We start from the raw sequence: 25,117 nt of genomic DNA, 5'->3' as shown, positions 1-25,117 counted from the left end.
TTTTGCCTTTAAGCAAATTTAACTTTTCAAAGTCCAGCGAATTTGGCACAAGAAGGCTACTTACGACTTTAAGCGAATGTTGTTTTGTTTAAATGCTAAGGGCCAGAATTAAATGAATTAAAACATGAGACATGAGGGAAATGAAATAGTTAACTTTCAGTAAGTTCTTCTAATCCTTACCTGCAATTAGACTGTACACTAGGTACTTCTCATCACAGATGCTGGTAACCGAGTTGCATTAATTTTAGTAAATGTGGGCAGCAGAGGGTGCAAACTGTTGAGCTGGCACAGACAGGTCAATTACTCCCTTTTCGGAGGTTTATTGGGTGGGTGTTAGAATACTGAGACATTTCTGATGACGGGTCTGTGTATTCCCAGGTGCTTGAATCCTAAAACCTTCACTTAGGTACCTTGCCCAACTGTGCCACAGCATCGCAGTTTTGGTCCCTGAGCCCAAACTGGAGCCCCAAACTACTGTGTTAAGAGTGGTCCTACAGAGCAGGGCCTTCCCCACAAAATACGACCCTGCCCAAAGGGACCAAAAACAATGTAAAATATCACACCTGAGCCTATACTTTTCCTCAAGTGAACTGAGCAGTGTTTGGTAGCCGTTAACAAACTAATCACAAGTACCCTCCCACTTCCATCTGCAGCAACAAACATTCCCAGGATCCCGGGCCGTTTGGACTGACGTTACTTCCGGGAAAAGTAACCTTTCTTTGGCGGTTGCAGATCAGAGAGGTCTCGCGACATTTGCTCCCGCGAGATCTGCTTGCTCACTCTAGCGATGACATCCTCCTCCTCCTCCCCGCCGCCTTTCGGCAATCTTCGCCAGTCCCAGCCCCAACCAATCTGCCCTCAGATGGCATGGATCAGGGTCTTCCCCTGAACCCCGGTCCGCGCGGGGCGTCAGGCGGCAGCGGCGGGGTGCGAGCTGCACGAGGCCGACGGCAGCGGCACTGCGGACGGCCACGGGCTGGCGACGAGCAGTGAGCGTGGGCGGGGCGGGGGTAAGCCCACTGAGTAGCGGCTCGATTGTTCTGGCCTGGCTATGGCGCCTCTCCTCCCCCCCGCCATGGCTCCCCGTGTCCCTGCTCCGCTCCTCTCAGTGAGTGAAAGTGGCCGCCGCCGCCGCCGGCCCAGCGCCCGCAGCCGCCTCAGCGCCGCCGCCATCTTGGGGTCCCAGGAGCCGCCGAAGGAGCGAGCTAGGAGCGTCCACGCCCAACGCAGTCACCGTCCCACGGCCTCAGAGAGCGAACCGCGGCTCCACCGTCGGCGGGGCGACCCCCCCCTCCGGACCCCGCCCGCACCCCGCCCCCCCTCCGCCGCCGCCGCGGCGGCGGGGCCCGGCGGCCCGAGGTGAGGCGACTAGACGTGGGCGGACGAACGGAGGGGGGGTTGTGTAGGCCCCGTTGCGCCCCTCTCTGTGGGCGACGACTGGGCCTCGTCTTAAAGGGGCCGTCGCCCCCGGCCCTGGGATTTGTTGGGGTTAGTAGGGAGGATGGGTGTGGACACTCCTCGCAGGGTTGGGACCTCAGGGATCTGGGCCTTGTTCTTACTCTCTCCTACCTCTGGAGACCTGGGGTCACGCGGTGACCTCGGCCAGCCTAGAAAGCCCGTGGGGTGCCCACACGTGAGGAGTGTGTTAGACCAGGTGCACGTGGGACCCGGTGGGGCGGTGTCGGCTAACACGTGTGTGGGTTTGGGGGTGGGGTGGGGCAGGGCGGGGGCTGGTTGGGCCCGAGTGGGAACCCGGTGTGGACTGCTGTATTTGTCCTTTTAAACAAATGAGCTCTAAGGGCTTGATAGTGTGTCAGTTTATGCGAGCGAGTTGGGATCTGGGTGAATGGTCCATTTTGCTTGTTGGTGTTGGGTGGGTGCAGCCTAACACGTGCGCACACTTAGGAGTGTGTAGGTGTCACCCCTTCTAGGCTTTTGGCCTTTGTAGGGCGTCTAGGCAAGTGTCATCCAATTTGACGTTCCTTCTTGAGGTCGCTGTTGAAAACTACTACTTCCGTAATCAGCGAGGGTGGAAGCCCCCTACAGTTTAGGAGTGAGAGGTTCTAAGAAGGCACTCACTATTTTAATGGAAGAAGAAATGAGGTGGTTGACTTTGCTAACATTTTAGGTAACCAGCTTACTTTTCCAGTCAATGACTTTCATGATTTCCTTTCCCAAAGGGAATTTTCATTGTGGTTTACAAGTGGCGGCTTTTTGTAATTCATTTTTAAAGTAACACCTTTACTGAGATATAATTCACATACCAAAAAGCTCCGCCTTTTAAAGTGTACAATTCCATGATTTTTAGCATACGAATTGAGTTGTATAGCTAGCACAGTGCACTATTAACTGATCACTCCAAAAAGAAGCCCCCTTAGCAGTTACTCCCTTCTCCTCTTCACCCAACCCCTAGCAATCACTAATCTCTTTTCTGTTTTTGTAGATTTGCCTACTCTGGATATTTCATATAAACAGAATCATACAATATGTGTCCTTTTGTGGGTATCTTCTTTCACTTAACCATGTTTTCAAGGCTCTTTCATGTTGTAGCATGTATCAGGACTTTGTTTCTTTTTGTTGCCAATTAGTGTTCCAATTCTGGTTGTGTTTTATTCTTGAAATTCTCAAGCTTTTCCTATAAAACATTCATTTGGTTATTATGTATGGTAAAAGTCACATACTTAACTAGATTCTAAAATAAATTTGTATTTTTGAGAGTTAAATTCCATTGTTTTAGTTTTCTATGTTTTCCTCTACAATTTGTTTCAGAAGAATACGAATCAATTTTTAAAGGTCTGTGTTTTTTAATAGGAAAAAAACTAATGTAAGGAGCACAAATATGATTAGAAATTTTATGACTAATAAAAACATTTTGAGTACATCAAGGTACAAATGTGATTCAGGCTCAGCTACAGACCTAAAGCTGTGATGTTATAATTTCACTTCGTGAAAGTTTGTCATGGTACTACCAAGGGAAGGTATCGTTAAACAGTTTTTGACTGCCGTTAACTTGTGTAGACATAGGACGAGGGAAGGACTAATAGGCATCTTTTCTGCCCACAAGGTTAAAACTGGCTTGGGGATTTAACATGTTAACATAAAGTTCACACAAAATACAAATGCTGGGATGCATTGAGTTTTAGAGTGGATAAGATTTGGATAAGATTGGTAGGAATTGGGTAAGATTAATAGGAAACTTTGAATTTGTGTAGGAAAAGAAGTGAAATTGGTGACAGGTTTGCTTCTTAAGCACAAGGATTTTGATACACTAGGTCGTAGCCTGCAGAAGACTGAGAAGAGCATAGTCGTTAATACTTACTAAATACCTTATATGGGCACTGATCTAATCAGCAGGGCTCCTGTTCTACCTCATACCGTCGTCACCTTGGCAGTTAGGATTTCAGCATATGAGTTGGGGGAGTGAAGGGACCTAAACATTTGAACTATGGCTGTGTATTAAGTGCGAAATTTCAGTTGTAGAAGTACTGGATTCTCTTGCTAATTGTAGTACAGTAGGTTTGCTTAGAGTTGAAAAGTTGGTCACAAAGAAGTTTAATGCCTGGGTTTTGTAAGTACATAGGAGAGATTTCCATATGTGTTAGGTCAGAAGTAGGATATCAGTAATAGCCAATGTCATTGACAAATTCGATGTGAAAAAAATCACTGGGACTAAATGCTGTCCTTTTTTTTTCTTTAAAATTTGGCATGCATCTTGTGGTATTTTAGTTCCCCAGCCAGGGACTGAACCTGAGCCTTTGGCTGTAAAAGCAGAGTCGTAACCACTGGACCGCCAGGGAATTCCCCACATTTTAAACTGACTAAAAGACAATGAATAAACTGTGTGACATGCCTTTGTAAACCTTCATTACCAGGTTTGGTAACTGTGTGATGGTGTCGGAGCAGTATCCTTACATTATTTATGTGCTTTGAACCCCTTAATAGTCTAAAGAAACCTGTGAACCCCTTCTCAGAATTTGATTTTTCAAATGTATAAAATATAGTTCACGTTTTAACAACTAGTGATTGTCCTGCTCATACTGCTGTGGTATGCTACGGGAACTACATTCAGAATAGAAGAAAATGTTTATTTCAGTTATAGGTTAGTGAAAATAAGGATGTACGTTTTTTCCCATCCAACTTCTTGGACCCTAGTTTAAAGAGCCTTTGCCTTGGAGAGTCCAACATGTAGCTAAGTCATTTGATATGCATCAAACCAGTGATTTTTTTTTTTTTTTTTTTTAAGAAGTAGAAGGATTGTTGGCTCAAATTTGCATTCACATGAACAGGACTTTTTAGGGGAAAAGCGAGTGATAATTTAGCTGAAGAGAAACCTTGTTGTATAATAGAAAGACATTGGTTTTGAACTTAAAAAGACTTAGGTTTGAGTCCCACTTAGCACTGAATAAGTCAATGAACTTTTTGTTTCAGTTCTCCGTATTTGTAAAACAGGTACAATAATTTTCACTTCTGAGATTAAATGACATATCAGCTATAAGACAGCATATTAAGAAATGTTAGTTTATTTTCACCTTTGAAGAACATGTCAAAAACTTTAACATACGTTTAGTTTTGATTTGGAAGAGGAAACTTATGCAGTAGGAAAGAACATGTATGGCATATAGGGTTTTCTCAGGGTATTCATGTATAGTGTTCACCTTTTTATACTGGTACTAAAATGATTCATATTTCTTATGAATATAAACAGATAAGCTGCCTTTGGGTTTGCATGTGACAGCTACCTTTTCTGGGCAAGAAGTTAGTTAACTGAGGAGGATAAACTGGGTAAATCTTTCATTCCTTGGCATGAACAGAAAAATGGCTAGTGAACATCAATATGGTAAAAGGAATGCTAGGCCAAGTGGTCAGTTTCTCTCTGAGATTGTTGTCTGAATATTACTAGAAAGGCTGTCAACGTATTTCACTCCTGGAACTTCCCTGTTGGTCCAGTGGTTTCAGGCTTCATGCTTCACTGCAGGAGGCATGGGTTTGATTCTTGGGGAGCTAAGATCCCAAATGTCTCCTGGTGTGTCTAATAAGTAAATAAATGTTTAAAAAAGTCACTCCTGAGAGAAGTATGAAAAATAAAATTTAGAAATGGACTGTATTTGTATTATCTTTGTAGAAAACCACAGTGCATTCACTCTTAGACTTAAATTATTACACCTCAAAGAAGAACAAATTAAGCAGGAGGGAAGTTTCCAGTATAAATAATGAAGGCTTTCATATGAAGATAAATTTGACTTCACAATGGAGTGATGAAGACTGAGGTGGACTATTATTAAATTGTTAATCTGGAAAATTAGAACTAGCTTGAAAGATGAATATTGTTAGATAGATGTATAATGAGTGGTTTGTTTATGAAACTTAATAACACAGAAAGTGGTTAAAGCTCATGAACAGACCAGACCCAATTTAAATATTCCAAAGCCAGAGACTTTTCCATCCCTAGTTCATTTCAGGTGAACAACCATTTAATGATACTTGAACCTAATGGTTTATGAAATTCCTTATTCTGTTCATTCATTCACTCAATGTTTATTTATTGAACACATACTGAATGTGCTTTGATCTGCCCAAGAGTGATTTGTTGAGCGTCTGCCACACTCAGGGACTGTGGTAAGACTCTGTTGGGTATGTACAAGTGAATTAATCCAATTGTATGTATATATATTGGAGAAGGAAATGGCAACCCACTCCAGTCTTCTTGCCTGGGAAATCCTATGGACAGAGGATCCTGGTGGCCTACAGTCCATGGGGTCGCAAAATAATTGTACTTGACTTAGTTTCTGAACAACAGCATGTTTAGGTATGCAGAGTACAGAGGGGCTCTGCAAAGAGAAACAGAATTGTGCAGACTCTTAGGATGTCATTTTTTGTTTGTTGTTTAGTCAGTAAGCCATGTCTGACTCTTTTGCAACCCCATGGACTTTAGTCTTCCAGGCTCCTCTGTCCCTGGGATTTCCCAAGTAAGAATACTGGAGTGGGTTGCCATTTCCTTCTCCAGAGGATCTTCTTGACCCAGGGATTGAATCCACATCTTCTGCATTGGCAGGTGGCTTCTTTACCACTAGTCACCAGGGACGCCATAGGGTGCCATGGATAAGTGTAAAAGTATAAACCTAAATGTTTCTCTTGACGTGCTGATATAAATTACTAGTACTTAGGTTTTTTGTTTGTTTTAATATAGTGAAACATTGTTTTCATTTGTTAAAAGGTCCTAATCTGCCTTGTTAACAGAAGCATTGTCATCCAGTGGCCTTGTAGTATAGCCAGACCCCTTTTAGATGCTAGAGCCAGATGACCTGGGTTCAAATTTTAGCTCTCTTATTAACTGTGTTGCCTCTGGAAAGCTGTTTAAGCCTCAGTTAATTCATCTTTTAAATTAAGATAATAGAAATACCTACTTCACTCACTCACTTGCTCACAGAGACCTACAATGGAACCTGGCAAAGGGTGCTCTCAACAAACGTTAGCTGTAATTGTAAGTACCATTTTGTTTTGACAGTTTAATCTAGAGTTTTAGTTTGTAAAGTATTGAAGTCAGAAACTTTTTATTATGAATAGAAAATATCTCAAGTCTTTTTTTAGATAACAGGTAAAAATACATCAGTAAAGAAAATCATTACGATGCATTAACCTTGTGTTTATGTAATGAATACCAGTAGATAGAAATATCTTTCTATTTAAAATTATAGCTCAAAGAGATGATGTTTTACAACATGAAACTTTTTAGTTCAGGGTCTAAAATATTTCTCTCCAGGTTGTCATTCTAATGTTAGTAATAATTTGCCTTTTTTTAGAATCATTCTTAGAAAATAATAGTAAGCCAGACTCTACAGTAGGGCTTGGGGAAGGTTTTCTGTAAAGGGTCAAATAAATCTTAGGCTTTGCTGGTCATGCTTTCTCTGTTTCAGCTTCTCATGTCTGCTATTGTATTGTGAAAGCAGCCATAGTGAATATGTAAATGAATGAGTGGGGCTATTTTCCAGTAAAACTTTATGGGCACTGAAATTGTAATTTCATATAATTTTCATGTGTCCTGAATTTTCCACAGTTATTTCAAAACTTAAAAACCATTCTTATCTGTCAGGATTTATAAAAATGAGTGGCAGGCTGAGTTTGACATGCAGGGCATGCCAACTCCTGTTCTAGAGTCATGGCTCTGTAACTCTTTGGCTAGGTGATCTTGTGTTAGTTAATATTAAGCCTTTAATTCCATCATTTCAATAGGGATAATACATAAAAATATTTACTTTATATGTAGAGTTGTTAGAAGTAAATGGAATAATCCATGTGAAGTGCTTAGCAGCATCCCTGACACAAAGTGTTTAAATAAATGCTATAAATTATTGTCATCTAGGTGAAACTCCCTCATTTTACACTGAGACTCTTGGGACCCTGAAAGGATAGCTGTTATTCTTAAAGTCTGTATGGCTTGTCAGTAGCATTAAACTTAAAGTTCTTGACTTCACCTTCTCTTTCTACCCAACCATGCTGCTTCCATAGAGGATTGTAATACCATTTGATTCATTTAAAATACTGCTTGATAAAATTATTCTGTTGGCTACAATAGTAGTGGATGAGTGATATTATGCATTCGCTAAACTCGCAGGGCCTTTATAGCACAGAGTAAACTTCAGTATGTCCACATTAAGCGAAAATCATTTCGGAGGTTGAAGGATTCCAGGAAGGAATGCGGATTGTGAAAGGAGAATATAATAATATTATAAATGTATGAAACTGCCTTATTAAAATTAGGCTGCTGCTGCTGCTAAGTCGCTTCAGTCGTATCCAACTCTGTGCGACCCCATAGAGGGCAGCCCACCAGGCTCCCCCGTCCCTGGGATTCTCCAGGCAAGAACACTGGAGTGGGTTGCCATTTCCTTCTCCAGTGCACGAAAGTGAAAAGTGAAAGTGAAGTCGCTCAGTCGTGTCCGACTCTTAGCGACCCCATGGACTGCAGCTTTCCAGGCTCCTCCGTCCATGGGATTTTCCAGGCAAGAGTACTGGAGTGGGGTGCCATTGCCTTCTCCAAAATTAGGAGGAGGGAAATGCTAACCTAAGTAACCTTGAAAAATGAGTGGACTCTTAAGGAACTGCATATGAGCACTGTAGTCTAATTGTTACAGTTGTGTTCTATGAGATTACCACTTAATTGTGATACTGAAACACAGACTACAGTTGAACAATTAAGTAAATGGATGGTGGGAGACAGACTACTTACTGTCAGAGTAAGAATTTACAGATAATCAAGGGGAGGAGGCTAGAATAATCCTTGTGGTGATGGATTAAAGTTGGAATCATCAGTATGAATCCGTGTTTAGTTTATACAGATATAGGTGGTTGCATATACAAATTTTTAGAGGCACATACATAGCATGGGTTTATATACACAGGTATATTTCTGTGCTCTGTGCAGAGAAGGTTAAAAACCTAGGAGCATACCTAGTACCCACATATTGTTTTTCTTATACCATTATGTAATAAAAGGAACTGGAGCTCCTTGGAGAAATCGCTAACTCTAGGTTTGATACAGGAAATCTACAAGATGAGCCTGGAGCATCTTGTGCCAGAAGGTAAGGAAGTACTACAGCTTCCACCACCAGCATTCCACATTGATGAGGATATGTCAGAGGAGCACAGGGACCAACTGAAAAAGCTCCCAGTGGCCAAAATTCAACGATTTGAGCAGCAAAATAAAGCAGCATTGGATTATAACCCATAACATAAAATCAATATTTATGACTCTATATTGGTCTAAATAAATGATTGAATAAATGAATATACTGCTTGGAATACTTCATTAACATGGCTTTATGCCCTTGGAACCTCTGCTTGTTGGAGGTCGTCCTTCAGACAATATTGGAATAGTTAAACATGTGGGAGTTTGGAGTCAGACTTGTTGGATTCCAGTCCTGGCTCTGTCACTTTTGGCTGTGTGACCTTAGGGGAGACCTTAAGCTTAACTTTTTTTTTTGTTTGTAAAATAAGGGTTATAGTGTTATCTATGTCATAAAACAATTAAATATGTGAATGTATATATGAAGTACATATGCAAATAAAATGTCATCTGGTTCTCAATAGAATGTGTGTACATAGTCTTATTGCATTTGATGCAACAAAATAAAAAATTTGAATTCTCAGTTGGAATTCCTTGTGATGAAGTTCCCTGACCCCCAGGCTTCTTGAATAGTTAAAAAAGTGTTTATTGGACACCTAGTTTGGTGTAAACATACTTGCCTTGTTTATAATATCTGTGTATATTATAAAGATAATGAAAGTAATTATATTTGGTGTTAATAAAAATATCATGTCTTAAGTGCCTGGAATACAGTTGAAAGGCAAGAGCTGTTTAGTATACAGTTCACCTCATGCTTGTTTGCAGATGGTTCATTGCCAGGATGAATTACCTGAACTTTGATTTCTCAGACTTCCTTTAGTGAAGACAGTTTTACACAGCTTCTCTGTTACCACCCACACTGGATACTGTGTTTACCCCAAAAATGAAAACCGACTTCTGGTATAGGAAAACTGAATAGAAAAGTCAATTTTATAATATTGGCTGTTATGAATGTCTCTTACCTTTTATTCTCAATAATAAACTCTCACCATTACTTTTGTAATAATGGACAGTTAACTATATGGAACTGATAACTAAGTTATCTCAGCTCTTTGTGAGAATCTCTATTTTTCACAAATATCTATCAAGTAAGTTAATGTTAACTTCCTTTTGATGAGAAATAAACTGAATTGCTCAAGATTTTGGGCCTGTGGATTCGGTTCTTTAATTTCCCTTTTACTGGTGCATATATTTCTCAGCTATCTCACTTCCTGAAAAAGGTAAGTGTTTTCATGAATTTAGCTGTGAAAGTTGTTAAAGTCACTCATTCTTCAGTAAGAGGAATCTTTAGCTTTGTTTTCAAATTTTTAATTTGATAAATTGTTATTAATTTAGATTGGGTTCTTTTCACCAGAAGACTTGTGAAATATACTAGGGGCCTCTAACATAGCCTAACATAAAACAATTTTTTTTTTAATTACCATGTGAAAGGTCCACTGGCTACCTTGAAACATTTCCTCCCTTTTGGATTTTTTTGATTTAGACTCTAATTAATTCTTAATTAACAGGGATTAAATTTGTTTGACCAGATGTCATGTCTGTGGTGTATACTACAGAACTCCCTATAGGCAGTTGTGCTAGTAATTTATTTTTTATTATTTTGATAAAATGCAGTTTGTTCCCTGTATTGATGAAGATGCTATTCTAGGAAACTGAAATGATTCTTTACCTAGAAGAAAGCAAATACATTGACGTCATCCTTGGAAACATACTTCATTTTGGTATATATTCTGATTTTATTGAGGAAGAAAAGTAGGGAAAGGTAAACATGGATAAGCACTTTTTCTTTCTCACAATATACCTGTAAGATAAGCTAATAGAACTCTGTGGAAGGGCCATGATTTTTTAGCCAGGAGTTCTTCATTCCATTTAAAGTGCAGATGTAGGGAGTTCCCTGGCGATCCAGTGGTTAGGAGGTTAGGACTCTGCGCTTTCATCGTGGTGGCCCAAGGACTATATCCCTCGTTGAGGAACTCAGATTCTGCAAGCTGAGTATCAAGAACCATCCCCTCCCCAGTACCCCGTCCTCAGAAAAAAAAAAAAAACAAAAACCTATGCAGGTGTAATTTTTGTCTCTCAAACTTTGATTTGGGGAAACCCTAGGTTTGTTAAATTATTCCTATGCTCTTATAGTAGGAACTGTTCTTCGGTTGAGCAGGTGCTTTCTGGCCTTCCTCTCAGCCTATGTAGAGGGCTCTGTCAGCCTGTGCTTTTTGAGGATAAGGTTTTTCCCTCCTGTTTAGTTCAGTGGCTTCCTTAACTTTTTAGTGTATATTCAGTGGTTTGAATGGAAAGTTTAGGTTCAACTAGAATATTTAAAGAGTACCTAATGATTTATTTTCCTCTTAACTTTGCCATGTGTAGAGTGACCAAATACTGTCCAAACGTGGATACTTTTGGAAGTGAGGAGAGAATGTTGGTAATTATGTTTCAGACAACAGGCATAAAATTGAACTGTCATGGGGAGACCCACTCATAGGATCACTCTTGTCTCTTTGTTGTTTTATCATAGTAGAGTCTGTGGTAAAGAATTGGGTGGTGAAGAATTGGGGCTTTTAAGTCACTGGTAATACATCTGAGTTCTAATTCTAGCTCGGGCAAGTTATTTAACCTAACTAAAAGGATTAAATGAGCTAGTATTATTAAAGCACCTAGGACAGAAAAGCCCCTCACACTAGTGTGCTCTTATTCAGTGATAGGTCCCTTGTCCTCCTCTCATCAGGCCATACTTCCAACTGAGGCTGACTTTAAAAGTTTTTTTTATGGTTAAGGTTATGTGAAACATTTCAGTGAACGCAGAAATGTTTTTTGGCTGAGCCATTGAGTTTCTTTTTTGTTAAAGTTGTATAATTATGATGGGCAGGAAATAAATGCCTGTAGAACCTAATTACTCTTTCAAAGCATTCATGAGAAAAAAATTTTACCCTGATTATTTTTTGTAGAATTGCTAAATGATATTTTAATAGATTTTAATAGTTTATAAGATATAAACTATATAATATTTAATAGTAATGGAAAGAAGTTGCTGGTAATCTTTATTTCAGCTAAATGGAATGATACAAAGACGTTTTATTGGTTAGGGAAAAAGTGATTTAAATGAGAATTTTATTAAATTTCTTGTCAGTATATTGTACAGATTATGTATTTTGGAATTTGGATTATTTTCCCCATATTTTTTATATTCTTCAAATTTAATCCATTTTAATTATTTGTGAATTTTTAAAAAGGAAACTAAAGAAAATCAGTTTTTGTTGTACTTTGTGCATTAGTACAAGGCAAAGAGGGGAGTATTCAGATACTAAACTTCCACCTACTTCTGATATTGCATATGATTTCTTACTTAGTAAACAACAGATAATAAGGTAATACAGAAAGACCTAGGGTAAAGAACAGTCACAGTGTTAGCAGATCCAGCTAAGAGAACTAAGAGAAATGGGAGTTACTTAGTTGGCCCATTTAAGTATACATTAAATTGTTGCTGCCTGTAAAATATTGGAGAATTAGGGAAGATATTTTAACAGTAAGGAATACTGGTTATATACTGTATAACCAGTATTCCTTACTGTTAAAGTATACAGTATACAGTAAAAGTATACAGTACTTAAGTATACTGTATATAAGTATACAGTAAATTGTTGCTGCCTGTAAAATATTGGAGAGTTAGGGAAGATATTTTAACAGTAAGGAATACTGGTTAAGCATAGCATATGTTAATGGGAACTTTTAGTATCTGTGTTACCTGGTACTGGAGAAATACAAAAAATACTTTAAGGGCAGTGGCTAGAAATTGAATCCTAATCTGAAGAGCAAAAGGGAAATTGTAATGAGGATCTTCTGGAGTAATTCTGAGTGGCCTTGGAACCCAGCAGAATCCTGGTAAGGCTTTTGTGTTAGAGGGAATTTGCACCTTTATCTGGTGTGGATATGGCAAAGAGGGCTACTGCGTCTGATTACATATAGTTTGCAGTAATACCCTTTCTCTGCAGACTGTTAATACTGTTGCAAACTGATAAAGAATGAAACCAAGCAAAGAAGGATTAACTAGTTTTTTTAAATGCAGAAGTTTTTAACTTTGATGAAGTCAGTTTATCAGTATTTTCTTTTGTAGTTAGTACTTCCTGTGTGCCCTATCTATTAAATTTTTATCTACTCCAAAATCACAAGGATATGTTCTTATGTTTTCTTTTAGAAGCTTTATCGTTTTAACTTTTTATATAAGTCTGATTTGTCTCCCACATCACTTTTGTGTATGATACGAAGTGTAGGTGTTTGACGTTCAATCTCTCCTCCATATAGATCTCCAGTTGTTCGAATACCATTTGTCAAAAAAAAACCCCTTCCTTTCCCTGTTGAATTGTTTAGTGCCTTTGTCAAGAACAGTGTTACTGTGTAAGTGTGGATCTCTTTCTGAACTCTGTTCTGTATTGTTGATTTGTCTGTCCTCTGCCAATGCAGCACCATCTGATTACACTAATTTCAAGAGTTACTGAAAATTTCAGTGAACTCCCAACTTTAGCCATCTTTTCTAAACTTGTTTGGACTATTCTGCATCCTTTGTATTTCCATCGAAAGTTTAGACTGAGCTTGTCAGTCTCTTCAAAAACTGGGATTTGATTGAGAAACTATAGATGAATTAGAGAATGTACATGAAGGATGTTACAGTAATACATATATCTGACAAAAGGATTATATCTGTGATATATCAGGGACTTATATAACTCAGTAATAAAAAGACTGAAATTTTCTGAAATGTGGTTGAAAAACTTTAACAGACATTTCACAAAGGAATTTACACAAATGGCCATTAAGCGTATGAAAAGGTACTCAACTTTATCAGTCATCAGGGATGTACAAATTAAAACCACAGTGAGATATTATAATACAAAGTGTTGACAAAGATGGGAAGCAACTAGAACTCTTACTCATTGTTGGGGGGTGGGGAGTGTAAAATAGTAGAACAACTTTGGAAAGTTGTTTGATGGTTTCTTTTAACGATAAACATATACCTACCTTTAACCTAGAAGTTCCATTCCTCAGAATTTACCCAAAGAGAAATGAAAACCCAAATATCCATCAGCAAGTGAATAGATAAATTGTGATTATATTCATTCTTGTAATGGAGTCTGATTCAGCAACAAAAAGGAATGAACTATATGTAGTAACATGGATGAATCTCAAAAACATACTCAAAAAAAAACTCAAAGAATTCAGATACAAAAGTATATATAAAGTATTTGTTATTGTTCAGTCACTCAGTTGTGTCTGACTCTTTGTGACCCCATGCAGTATGATTCCCTTTAAATAATAAATTTCTAGTCTTATAGTGGTTCAAGGATTGTTTGGATTCAAATCCACATTCCCTATTAAAGTGGTATGAACTTGAGCAAGTTACTTAACATGTAAGCCTTTGATTCCTTATCTGTAAGTGGGATAATAATAGTAATAATCTTTTTAAGCAAAATTATCCAGTAGGTTCTCTGTGCTAGAGGTATTATACTACTGTTAGAATTTTGTAAGAACCCTCCATATGATATTTAAATTTGTATAGTGTTGCAAATAATTTTTGGTTATTTTTAAACTTTTTTCCTGTGCAGAAATGGTACATTGTAACATTTATTGAGATATAATTTCTGGTTGATAAAAGTCACCATTTAAAATGCATATAGCTTTAGTGTATTCATTGGTTTTAATATATTCACAGAGTTGGCAATAGTCACCTCATTGTCAGAACCTTTTCATCAGCCCCCAAAGAAACCTCTGTTTATTATCAGTCATGTTCCATTCCCCACTTGTTGTTTCATCACTAGGTAGTATCTGACTCCTTTGAGACCCCATGGACTGTATCCCAGCAGGCTCCTCTATCCATGGAAAAAGCCAGGCAAGAATACTGGAGTGGGTTGTCATTTCCTTCTCCAGGGGATCTTCCCGAGCCAGGGATTGAACTTGTGTCTCTTGTGCCTCCTACTTTGGCTGGTGGATTCTTTACCACTGAGCCACCAGAGAAGCCCCTACTTAACTCTGTCCCAACTTCCTGTCCCACACAACCACTGATCTTTTTTTGTTTCCTGTGGAGCTGCTGTTCTGGATACTTCATAAATTAATCAAACAATATAAGGGCTTTGTTGACTGGCTTGTTTACTTAGTATAATGTTTTTAAAGTTCATCTGTGTTACAGTGTCTGTTAGTAATTATTCCAACTCTTTCTAATGCCAAATAATATTCCATTGTATGGATATACCACATTATATTTATCCATTCATCAGTTGATGGACGTTAGTGTTGTTTCCACCTTTTGGCTGTTGTGAATATTACTGTGAAGATTCAAGTCTTAACTTTTTTTGCAGACATATATTTTTATTTCTCTTGGGTATACCTAGAAGTGGATTTGCTGGGACAAAGGTAAACATATGTTCAACTACTTGAAAAACTTATCAGACATTTCCTAAATGGCTGCACCATTTTACATTCCCACTAGCAGTGTAGAAAGGTTCCAGTTTCTGTATATCTTTGCCAACACTTGTTACTGTCTTTTTTTTTCTATTATAATCATCCTAGTGGGTTTTATTGTGGATTTGCTTTGGATTTTCCTGGTCTCTAATGATGTTGAAGCATCTTTTCATGTACTTTTAGCCATTGAAATACCCCCTTGGGAGGAAAATTTATCCTTTTCCCACTTTTAATTAATTAAAAAAATTGTTTTTGGGATTGCCAAACAGCATGGGGGATCTTACTTGTTTCCTGACCAGGCATGGAACCTGCCTCCACTGCACTGGAAGTGCAGAGTCTTAACCGCTGGCCTGCCAGGAAAGTCCCCTTTGTCCATTTTTAATTTGAGTACCTTTTTATTACTGTGTTTTAAGAGATTTGTAAAATATTCTGGATATCAGTCAATTCCTTATCAGATATATGATTTGTAAGTATTTTCTCCTATTAGTGAATTTTCAATTTCTTGAGAGTATCCTTTAAAGCACTAAAGATGATAAGTCCAGTTGATCTGTTTTTCCTTCTGTTGCTGTTGCTATATTTGGTATATTGTCTAAGAAACTGTTACCTCATCCAAGGTCATGAAGATTTTTTCTAACATTTTCTTCTAAGAGTTTTATACTTTTAGCTCTTAAATTTAGGTTTATGATCCCTTTTGAGTTAATTTTTTGTGTGTAGTGTAAGGAAGAGTTCCAACTTCATTCTTTTGTATGTTGCTGTACAGTTGTCATTGCGCCATTCGTTCAAAAGGCTGGTCTTTCCCCACTGGATTATCTTGACACCCTTGTTGGACATCAGTTGATTCTAAATGTAAGGGTTTATTTCTGGACTCTCAGTTCTTCCATTGATCTATGTTTCTCACCTTATGTCAACACCATATATCTTAATAACTACTTCAGCTGTGTGGATAATTTTAAAATCAAAGTATGAGTTCTCCAACTTTGTCATTTCAAAGATTATTTTGGCTCTCCTAGGTCCCTTACATTTCCATATGAATTTTGTTTTATTTTTTATTTACTTTTTGGCTGCACTGTGGCTTACAGGATCTTAGTTCCCTGACCAGCAATGAAACCTGGACCATAGCAGTGAAAGTGTTGAATTCACTGGATCACCAGGGAATTCCCTGAATTTTGTAATCAGCTTGTCTATTTCTTCAAAAAAGGCAGCGTAGATTTTTGATGTGTATTGTTGAGATGTTAAAAATGTTAAATCATTTGATCACGAACTGTGGGATATTGTCATTTTTTTAGTTCTTTTAATTTCTTTCAACAGTGTCTTGCAGTTCTTTGGTTAAGTGTTTGTTCTTTTTGATGGTAATGTAAGTGGAGTTACTTTCTTAGTTTTTCTTTTAGATTGTTTGTTGCCAGTATATAAAAATATAAATGATTTTTGTATGTTGATCTTGTATCCTACAAGATAACTGAGCTTGCTTATTAGTTCTAATCATTTTTTAGAGCATTCCTTGGTGTTATCTACTCTATGTACAAGATCATGTCATCTGTAAATATAGTTTTACTTCTTTCTTTTCAGTCTGGGTGCCTGCCATCACTCTCTCCCTCCCTTCCTTCCTTTGCCTAATTGCCCTAGCTAGAATTTTCAGTCCACTTTTGAATAGAGGTTGTGAAAGCAGACAACCATGTCTTGTTCCTGATCTTAAGGGGGAAGCATTCTGTCTTTCACTATTAGGTATGGTGTTAGCTCTGTTTTGTGTCAGTGTCCTTTATCAGGTTGAGGGAGTGCCCCCACCCCCGCCCTTTTTTTAAAAGTTTTTTATTTTTTGGCGGCACTGTGTGGCCTGTGGAATCTTAGTTCTCCAGCCAGTGATGGAACCTCTGCCCCCTGCAGTGGAAGCATGGAGTCTTAAACACGGCTGTCAGTAGTGAAGACTGTTCCTAGTTTGTTGACTCTTTTATTTGGAAATGGTGTTGGATTTTGTCAAATCATTTTTCTGTTTCTGTTGAGATGATCAAGTGGGTTTTGTGCTTTAATGAGATCTAACACATTGATTTGCAGGTATGACACCAACTTTGCATTCCTGGGATAAATTCTACTTTAGTAATAGTGTGTAATTCTTTTTATATGTTGTTGGATTCCATGTATGATGCAGTTAACCCTTGAAAAACATGGGTTTGAACTGCATGGACTCACTTATATGTGGATTGTTTTTCAGTAACTGCATACTGCACCATCTGTGGTTGGTTGAATCCATAGATGCAGAACTGTGGATATGGAGCCTTAGGTACAAAACAGCATGATATATGAGTTTTCAACTGCAAGGAGGGTTGGTGGCCCCAAATCCCCATGTTGTTCACGGGTCAGCTGTATTTTGTTGAGGATTTTATATCTACATTAAAAGGGTTATTAGTCTATATAGTCTTTCCTTGGTACCCATGGGGATTGATTCCAGGATCCCCTGCAAATACCAGAATTTGTGGAAGTTCAGGTCCCATCTATAAAATGGTATAGTCAGCCCTCCATATCCGTGGGCTCTGTATATGGGATATGGAGGGCTGACTGTACTTTTCTTGTGATGTCTTTGCCTGGTTTTAAAAATCAAGGTAATGCAGATGTCGTAGAGTTTCCTTTCTGTTATCTGGAAGAGTTTGTGAAGGATTGGTATTAATTCTACTTTAAATGTTCGGTAAAATTCACTGGTGGAGCCATTTGGCCTGAGTTTTTCTTTGTGGTTGGAAGCATTAAATTTTAGGTGATTGTATTCATCACACTTCGTTTTTTATTCATTAGCTCATACAGAAGGATCCGTATCCTAAACTCTGCTGTTGCCTCATTCAGAGTTATCAGTTCAGTTCAGTTGCTCAGTGGTGTCCGACTCTTTGCAATCCCATGGACTGCAGCATGCCAAGCCTCCCTGTCCATCACCATCTCCCAGAGTTTACTCAAACTCATGTCCATCAAGTTGGTGATGCCATCCAGCCATCGCATTCTCTGTCGTCCCTTTCTCCCCCATTCAATCTTTCCCAGCATCAGGGTCTTTTCCAATGAGTCAGTTCTTCACATCAGCTGGCCAAAGTATTGGAGTTTCAGCTTCAACATCAGCCCTTCCAATGAACACTCAGGACTGATTTCCTTTAGGATGGACTGGTTAAATATCCTTGCAGTCCAAGGGACTCTCAAGAGTCTTCTCCAACACCACAGTTCAAAAGCATCAATTCTTTGGCGCTCAGCTTTCTTTATGGTCCAACTCTCACATTCATACATGACTACTGGAAAAATCATAACCTTGACTAGATGGACCTTTGTCAACAAAGTAATGTTTCTGCTTTTTAATACGCTGTCTATGTTGGTCATAACTTTCCTTCCAAGGAGTAACCATCTTTTAATTTCATGGCTCAGTCACCGTCTGCAGTGATTTTGGAGCCCCCCAAAATAAAGTCTGCCACTGTTTCCGCTGTTTCCCCACCTATTTGCCATGAAATGAGGGGACTGGATGACATGTTCTTAGTGTTCTGAATGTTAATCTTTAAGCCAACTTTTTCATTCTCCTCTTTCACTTTCATCAAGAGGCTCTTTAGTTCTTCACTTTCTGCCATAAAGGTGATGTCATCTGCATATCTGAGGTTATTGATATTTCTCCCAGCAATCTTGATTCCAGCTTGTGCTTCATCCAGCCCAGCGTTTCTCATGATGTACTCTGCATATAAGTTAAATAAGCAGGGTGACAATATACAGCCTTGACGTACTTCCTTTTCCTATTTGGAACCAGTCTGTTCCATGTCCAGTTCTAACTGTTGCTTTCTGACCTGCATACAGATTTCTCAAGAGGCAGGTCAGGTGGTCTGGTATTCCCATCCCTTTCAGAATTTTCCACAGTTTGTGGTGATCCACACAGTCAAAGGCTTTGGCATGGTCAATAAAGCGGAAATTTCTGAAACTCTCTTGCTTTTTCGATGATCCAGCGGATGTTGGTAATTTGATCTCTGGTTCCTCTGACTTCTAAAACCAGTTTCAACATCTGGAAGTTCACGGTTCACGTATTGTTGAAGCCTGGCTTGGAGAATTTTGAGCATTACTTTACTAGCGTGTGAGATGAGTGCAACTGTGCGGTAGTTTGAGCATTCTTTGGCATTGGCTCTTCTTTGGGATTGGAATGAAAACTGACCTTTTTCAGCCTGTGGCCACTGCTGAGTTTTGCAGATTTGCTGGCATATTGAATGTAGCACCTTCACAGCATCATCTTCCAGGATTTGAAATAGCTCAACTGGAATTCCATCACCTCCACTAGCTTTGTTCATAGTGATGCTTTCTAAGGCCCACTTGACTTCACATTCCAGGAGGTCTGGCTCTAGTGAGTGATCACACCATTGTGATCATCTGGGTCATGAAGATCTTTTTTGTACAGTTCTCCTGTGTATTCTTGCCACCTCTTCTTAATCTTCTGCTTCTGTTAGGTCCATACCATTTCTGTCCTTTATTGTGCCCATCTATGCATGAAATGTTCCCTTGGTGTATCTGATTTTCTTGAAGAGATCTCTAGTCTTTCCCATTGCATTATTTTCCTCTATTTTTTGCACTGATCACTGAGGAAGGCTTTCTTACCTCTCTGCATTCAAATGGGTATATCTTTCCTTTTCCCCTTTGCTTTTCACTTCTCTTCTTTTCACAGCTCTTTGTAAGGCCTCCTCAGAGAGCAGTTTTGCTTTTTTGCATTTTTTTCCCCCTTGGGGATGGTCTTGATCCCTGTCTCCTGTACAGTGTCACAAACTTCCATCCATAGTTCATCAGCACTCTATCAGATCTAGTCCCTTGAATCTACTTGTCACTTCCACTGTATAATCGTAAGGGATTTGATTTTGGTCATACCCGAATGGTTTAGTGGTTTTCCCCACTTTCTTCAATGTAAGTCTGAATTTGGCAATAAGGAGTTCATGATCTGAGCCACAGTCAGCTCCCGGTTTTGTTTTTGCTGACTGTATAGAGCTTCTCCATCTTTGGCTGCAAAGAATGTAATCAATCTGATTTCGGTGTTAACCATCTGGTGATGTCCACGTGTAGAGTCTTCTCTTGTGTTGTTGTAATTCAGAGTGATAGATATTTGTAAGTCATGCAGATTCCTTGTTTATCATTCAACACAGTCTGACACTCATAAGTTCAGGAAGTTTTTTTCCTGAACTTCCATTGCACTTTATCTGTACATCTCTTAAGTAACTTCCCATGTGTGCATTTTATTCTGGTTTTTATGTTCTAGCTTTACATTCTCTGTTAGACTAAATCTCTGAAGGAAATATCTTTTTCTACACTGAGTTCAGCAACTGAATAGCTGAATCAGTGAAATGTGACTTTATTATTCATGTGAAAATAACATCTCCATTCTTTTTTGGTCTGTTTATATCTTTAAAAATATTACAAAGCTTATTTATTTGGCCTGATCCTGCTATTTGTGCCATAGCCCTGCAGATTATTAATGTAGCCTGTGGCTCTGAACTCAGTAAATCACATTCATTCATAATAGGTTTGGGTTACAGATTGCCTGAGTTATGGAGGAGTGCAGGTGGGAAATCCAGTTGTTCTGTTACCTTAATATTTGGCCTTTTAGAGCTTTAGCCTATAACCTGCTATAGACTGTCTTCAGTCCTTAAAATGCTTTAAAGCTATAGTTTTCACAAGAGCTGTACTTTAATTCAGACTTTTCTGTACTAATATAAATAAATTTAGGAATTATTTCTCTTTAAAAATTTATTTATTTTTAGCTGGAGGAGGATTGCTTTATAGTATTGTGTTGGTTTCTGCCATATATCAACATGAATCAGCCATAGGTATATGTATTTTCCCCTCCCTCTTGAACCTCCCTCCCACCAGGAATTACTTCTTAAAGGCAGTTACGATTTAACTGTCTTTAGGTATCTGACTAAGTCAGTGATTCTCAATCTGGTCTTCTCTTAAATATTTTGATGAGTGATTTTGCCATAAAATGGTCAAATAAATTGAGAATTCCTCTTGGAAAGAGACTAAGTACATTAGCATATTGGAAATGTGAAGAATCTTAAGTCTGACTTTAATGCTTTAATATTTTTAATGAAATTGAAAGTCGCTCATTCGTGTCCCGACTCTTTGTGACCCCATGGACTACACAAGCCATGGAATTCTCCAGGCCAGAATACTGGAGTGGGCAGCCGTTCCCTTCTCCAGGGGATCTTCCCAACTCAGAGATTGAACCCAGGTCTTCCACATTGTAGGTGGATTCTTTACCAGCTGAGCCACCAGGGAAGCCCAGGAATGCTGGAGTGGGTTGCCTATCCCTTCTCCAGAAGATCTTCCTGACCCAGGAATTGAACCGGGGTCTTCTGCATTGCAGGCGGATTCTTTACCAGCTGAGCTACCAGGGAAACCCAATATTTTTAATATCCATGGTCATTTATTAATATCGAGCTAGCACTCAGAGAAGTAAACTTTGGGAAATGGTTCTCTAAATGACTGGTGTGAAACTAACTTGGGGCAGTATTTATAAAGAGAAATGGGGGGGGGGGAGTTATGGAAAATCTAAATGTTTAGGTCTTATGAAAAATACTTTATAGCCAGAATTGTAATTGTAGTATTTTATGAGCTAATTGTGATATAGCATGTTATTACCATTGCTGTTAAGAAATAAAGATTAGAACTCACCCCTTTCCCTTAAAAAAACAAAATTAAAATTAAACTAAAAACTGTTTCTTGGATTAGGCTACCATTGAACAGAGCCTGTTAGCTTACCCCTATTCAGAAATAGGATGGCTTTCCCTGTTGGGTCTTTCATTTGGGGGAGGATGGAAATTCTCAGCTAAGAATTGGCAGTTGGTGCAGGTGTCCTTCAGCTTCTTGTCTAGAAGTAATGCCTTGATCTCTTCTATCCCCATATTTATCTCAGCTTGCCTGGGAGACAAATTTTATGGGGGAGTCCCTGAAAGATATTCATTCAGTTCATGCATTCTCCTGTTGTTCAACAGATAATAAATGGTTGAATCCATTCTGCTTAAGTTTCTGTTACCTGACTTTTGTTATCTTTTGATTTGTCTTATTTAAACTTTTATCTGCAAGTCTTTTGTCCAGGATGGACGTGGAGGACTATGGTCATTGACTACAGATTGTCTTTATATAGAAAGTAACATTAGAACTAGAGTTTTGTAGCCTTGACATTTAAGACTGTTTTGAAAAGCAAATTAATATGGTCATTTTTAAATATCAGAGCCAAATAGATTCATTAGATAGGGATTCTTTGCCCAAATAGTTTAGCAAGTTTATTTAGTAAGAGAGCTAAGGCATGCATGTGTATGTACAGTTAGTCAAGTATAAGATCATGTAAGTGCCATCCTTTCTGTAAATAACCATATAGATGTTCAAAGAAGCGGGAAGTTTTAGCTAAGAATAATCTGAAAGTGTTTCCTGGAACAGGGTATCTCATTTTGTCTTTGAGAGATTTCATCTCAGCTTGGTGAGACTTACCTTACAGAGAAGTTATTTATAGGATAAGGGCAAGGCAGTATCCATAAAGGCATAGCAGTGGTTAGAGAATGCAAAGCAGTGCAGTGCAATGCAAGCAGCCTAGAACCATACATGGACGTAGGTAGGTAAGTTTGATGTATATGGGTTTGATTTCGAGGCAGATACTTTACCATGGATATCAAGCTTTATTTGAGAACTAAAGGGTGATCACAGTCCAAGTTGCAGGGTAATCAGAATTAAAGAGCCAGAGTTCAGGGTATGGACCAGGTCACTCAGTGGTGAATTGCTCTGACATCATATATTAATAGTTCTTTCATCCTTTGAAACTGCAGTGAGAGCCTGTGGTTAGATGAATCTTAAAAGGTGCTCTTCACATGAAGATGGGGATGGATCTGACAGGAAGTTTAGAAGCATTTTCAGGGTGTTCTTAATTTGTGTATGCTACTGAATTTTCTACTTAACAGTGATTAAAATGGTGAATTTTATGTATATTTTATGACAAAATCTAATCAAGCACTTTAAAAATATTAATTGACTCTCCAGATGTCATCATAAAACTTGTTGTGGAGAACTTCATACACCTCCTCCTTTAGTCCTGTGGAAATAAGAGAGCGCTGTTTCATGTTGGCCGTTTCAGCTGTCAGTGGTGATGTGCTACAAAGGCGATTCTGAGAGAATCAGACGACAGGACTGGGGTGTCCCGGGGGGCACATTGAGCATTGTAAGACCATACAAATAACTGATCTTCCCTGGACTTACCTGGTTTTGAGTTCATGTTTAGTATGCAGCCTAGATACTAAGGAATTATATAAGAAATAGTTCCTTTTGAATCACCTAGTGTTCCTTTGTAGTCATACCTTTACAGTCCCTTAATTAAGATCATTTTTTATTATCAGGCAAATTAAGTAAAGCATAATATCAATTATTTTGTAATAAAACCTTAGGAGGGAGCTAAGCAGCAATTTTTTCTTTTTATATGGAACTATAGATGATTAATCATACTGTGTTAGTTTCAGGTGTACAGAAAAAATGGTTCAGTAACATGCAATAAATCCTTTTTGTTTATTTTAATACAGTGATGTGTATCTGTTATTCAGTACTCCTAACTTATTCCCCTCCCTCTTTTCCCTTTGGTAACCATAAGTTTGTTTTCTCTGTGAGTCTGTTTCTGTTTTGTAAATAAGTTCATTTGTGTTATTTTTTAAATTCCATGTATGTGATGTCAATAATACTTGTCTTTCTCTGTTTGCCTTCACTTAGTATGATAGGCTCTAGGTCCATCCATGTTGCTGCAACATATATACCACATCTTCTCTATCCGTTCATCTGTTGCTTCCGTGTCTTGGCTGTTATGAATAGTGCTATGAACATTGGAGTGCATTTATCCTTTTGAATTAGAATTTTCATCTCTTTTGGGTATATACCCAACAGTGGCATTGCTGGGTCATATGGTACCTGCATGTTGTTTTCCACAGCAGATAAACCAGTTTATATTCCCACCAGCAGAGTAGAAGTATTCCCTTTCCTTCATACTCTCTACAGCATTTATTACTTGTAGACTTTTTGATAGTGACCATTCTGATGGGTGAGAGGTGATATCTCATTGTAGTTTTGATTTGCATTTCCCTGATAGTTAGCATTGTTGAGCATATTTTCACATGCCTGTTGGCCATCTATGTCTTCTTTGGAAAAATGACTGCCTAGGTCTTCCAAGTAGCAGCTTGATGTGCTTTAATTTGTATGTATATTAAATGTGTTATATTATTATCTAAGATAGTTTTGCTCTATTTTTTTAATAGGTTTTTTTTTTTTTTTTTAATGGTTACTTTTATTTATTTGGCCACGCTGGGTCTTAGTCGCAGCATGTGGGATCTAGTTCCCTGATCCGGGTTTGAACCTGGACCCCCTGCACTGGGAATGCAGAATTTTAGCCATTGGACAACCGAGGAAATCCCTTGCTTTATTTTATTTATTTGTTTTTATTTTTGGTTTCACTGCATCTTTATTACTGTACACAAGCTTTCTCTAATTGTGGCAAGAGGGGGCTACTCTTCATTGCAGTACACAGGCTTCTCATTGCAGTGGCTTCTCTTTTGTTGTAGAACACAGGCTCTAGGACATGGGCTTCAGTAGTTGCAGCATGTCAGCTCAGTAGTTGTGGCCCATGGGCTTAGTTGCTCTGCGGCATGTAGAATCTTCCCCAGGCCAGTGCGTGTCCTCTGCATTGGCAGGTGAATTCTTATCCACTGTACCACCAGGGAAGTCCCTTTGTTTATAAATACCAAGTTTCTTTGAAATCATCTGGAATGGGTACATGTTAGGCCTCATTTGAAAAGTAGGATGTATTGAAGTCTTTTATTTAAAAAAAAGAACTTTTATTTAAAAGTTTTTTATAAAGACTTTGATAAAAAGTATTTTAAGTATTTTTAACATTGTTTACTTTGTTACCAAGGCTGATATTTTGTATACCTTGAAATTCACCTTAAGTTATAATTCAGTGATTTTTAGCAAAATTAAAGAATTGTGCAACCATCACTACAGTGTTGATTTAAAACATTTCCAACTCGCCTGAAAAAA

General features: G+C 38.5%; 1 protein-coding gene across 3 annotated transcripts in view; it reads left to right on the top strand.

The window, feature by feature from the left end:
- Nucleotides 1-654: 654 nt before the first annotated feature.
- INO80 (INO80 complex subunit) overlaps nucleotides 655-25,117 on the top strand; it is a 123,697-nt gene continuing 99,234 nt past the window's right edge. The window contains exon 1 of one of the 3 annotated variants that reach the window (XM_027553582.1): nucleotides 655-1,359. The gene's annotated coding sequence lies outside the window, so the exon portion shown is untranslated. The remainder of the gene's footprint in view (nucleotides 1,360-25,117) is intronic. The other 2 variants (XM_027553580.1, XM_027553583.1) reach the window with 2 other exon arrangements.

This window comes from Bos indicus x Bos taurus, chromosome 10 (genome assembly GCF_003369695.1).
Source record: "Bos indicus x Bos taurus breed Angus x Brahman F1 hybrid chromosome 10, Bos_hybrid_MaternalHap_v2.0, whole genome shotgun sequence".
Lineage (NCBI taxonomy): Eukaryota > Metazoa > Chordata > Mammalia > Artiodactyla > Bovidae > Bos > Bos indicus x Bos taurus.
This window is presented reverse-complemented; position numbering and strand designations above follow the sequence as displayed.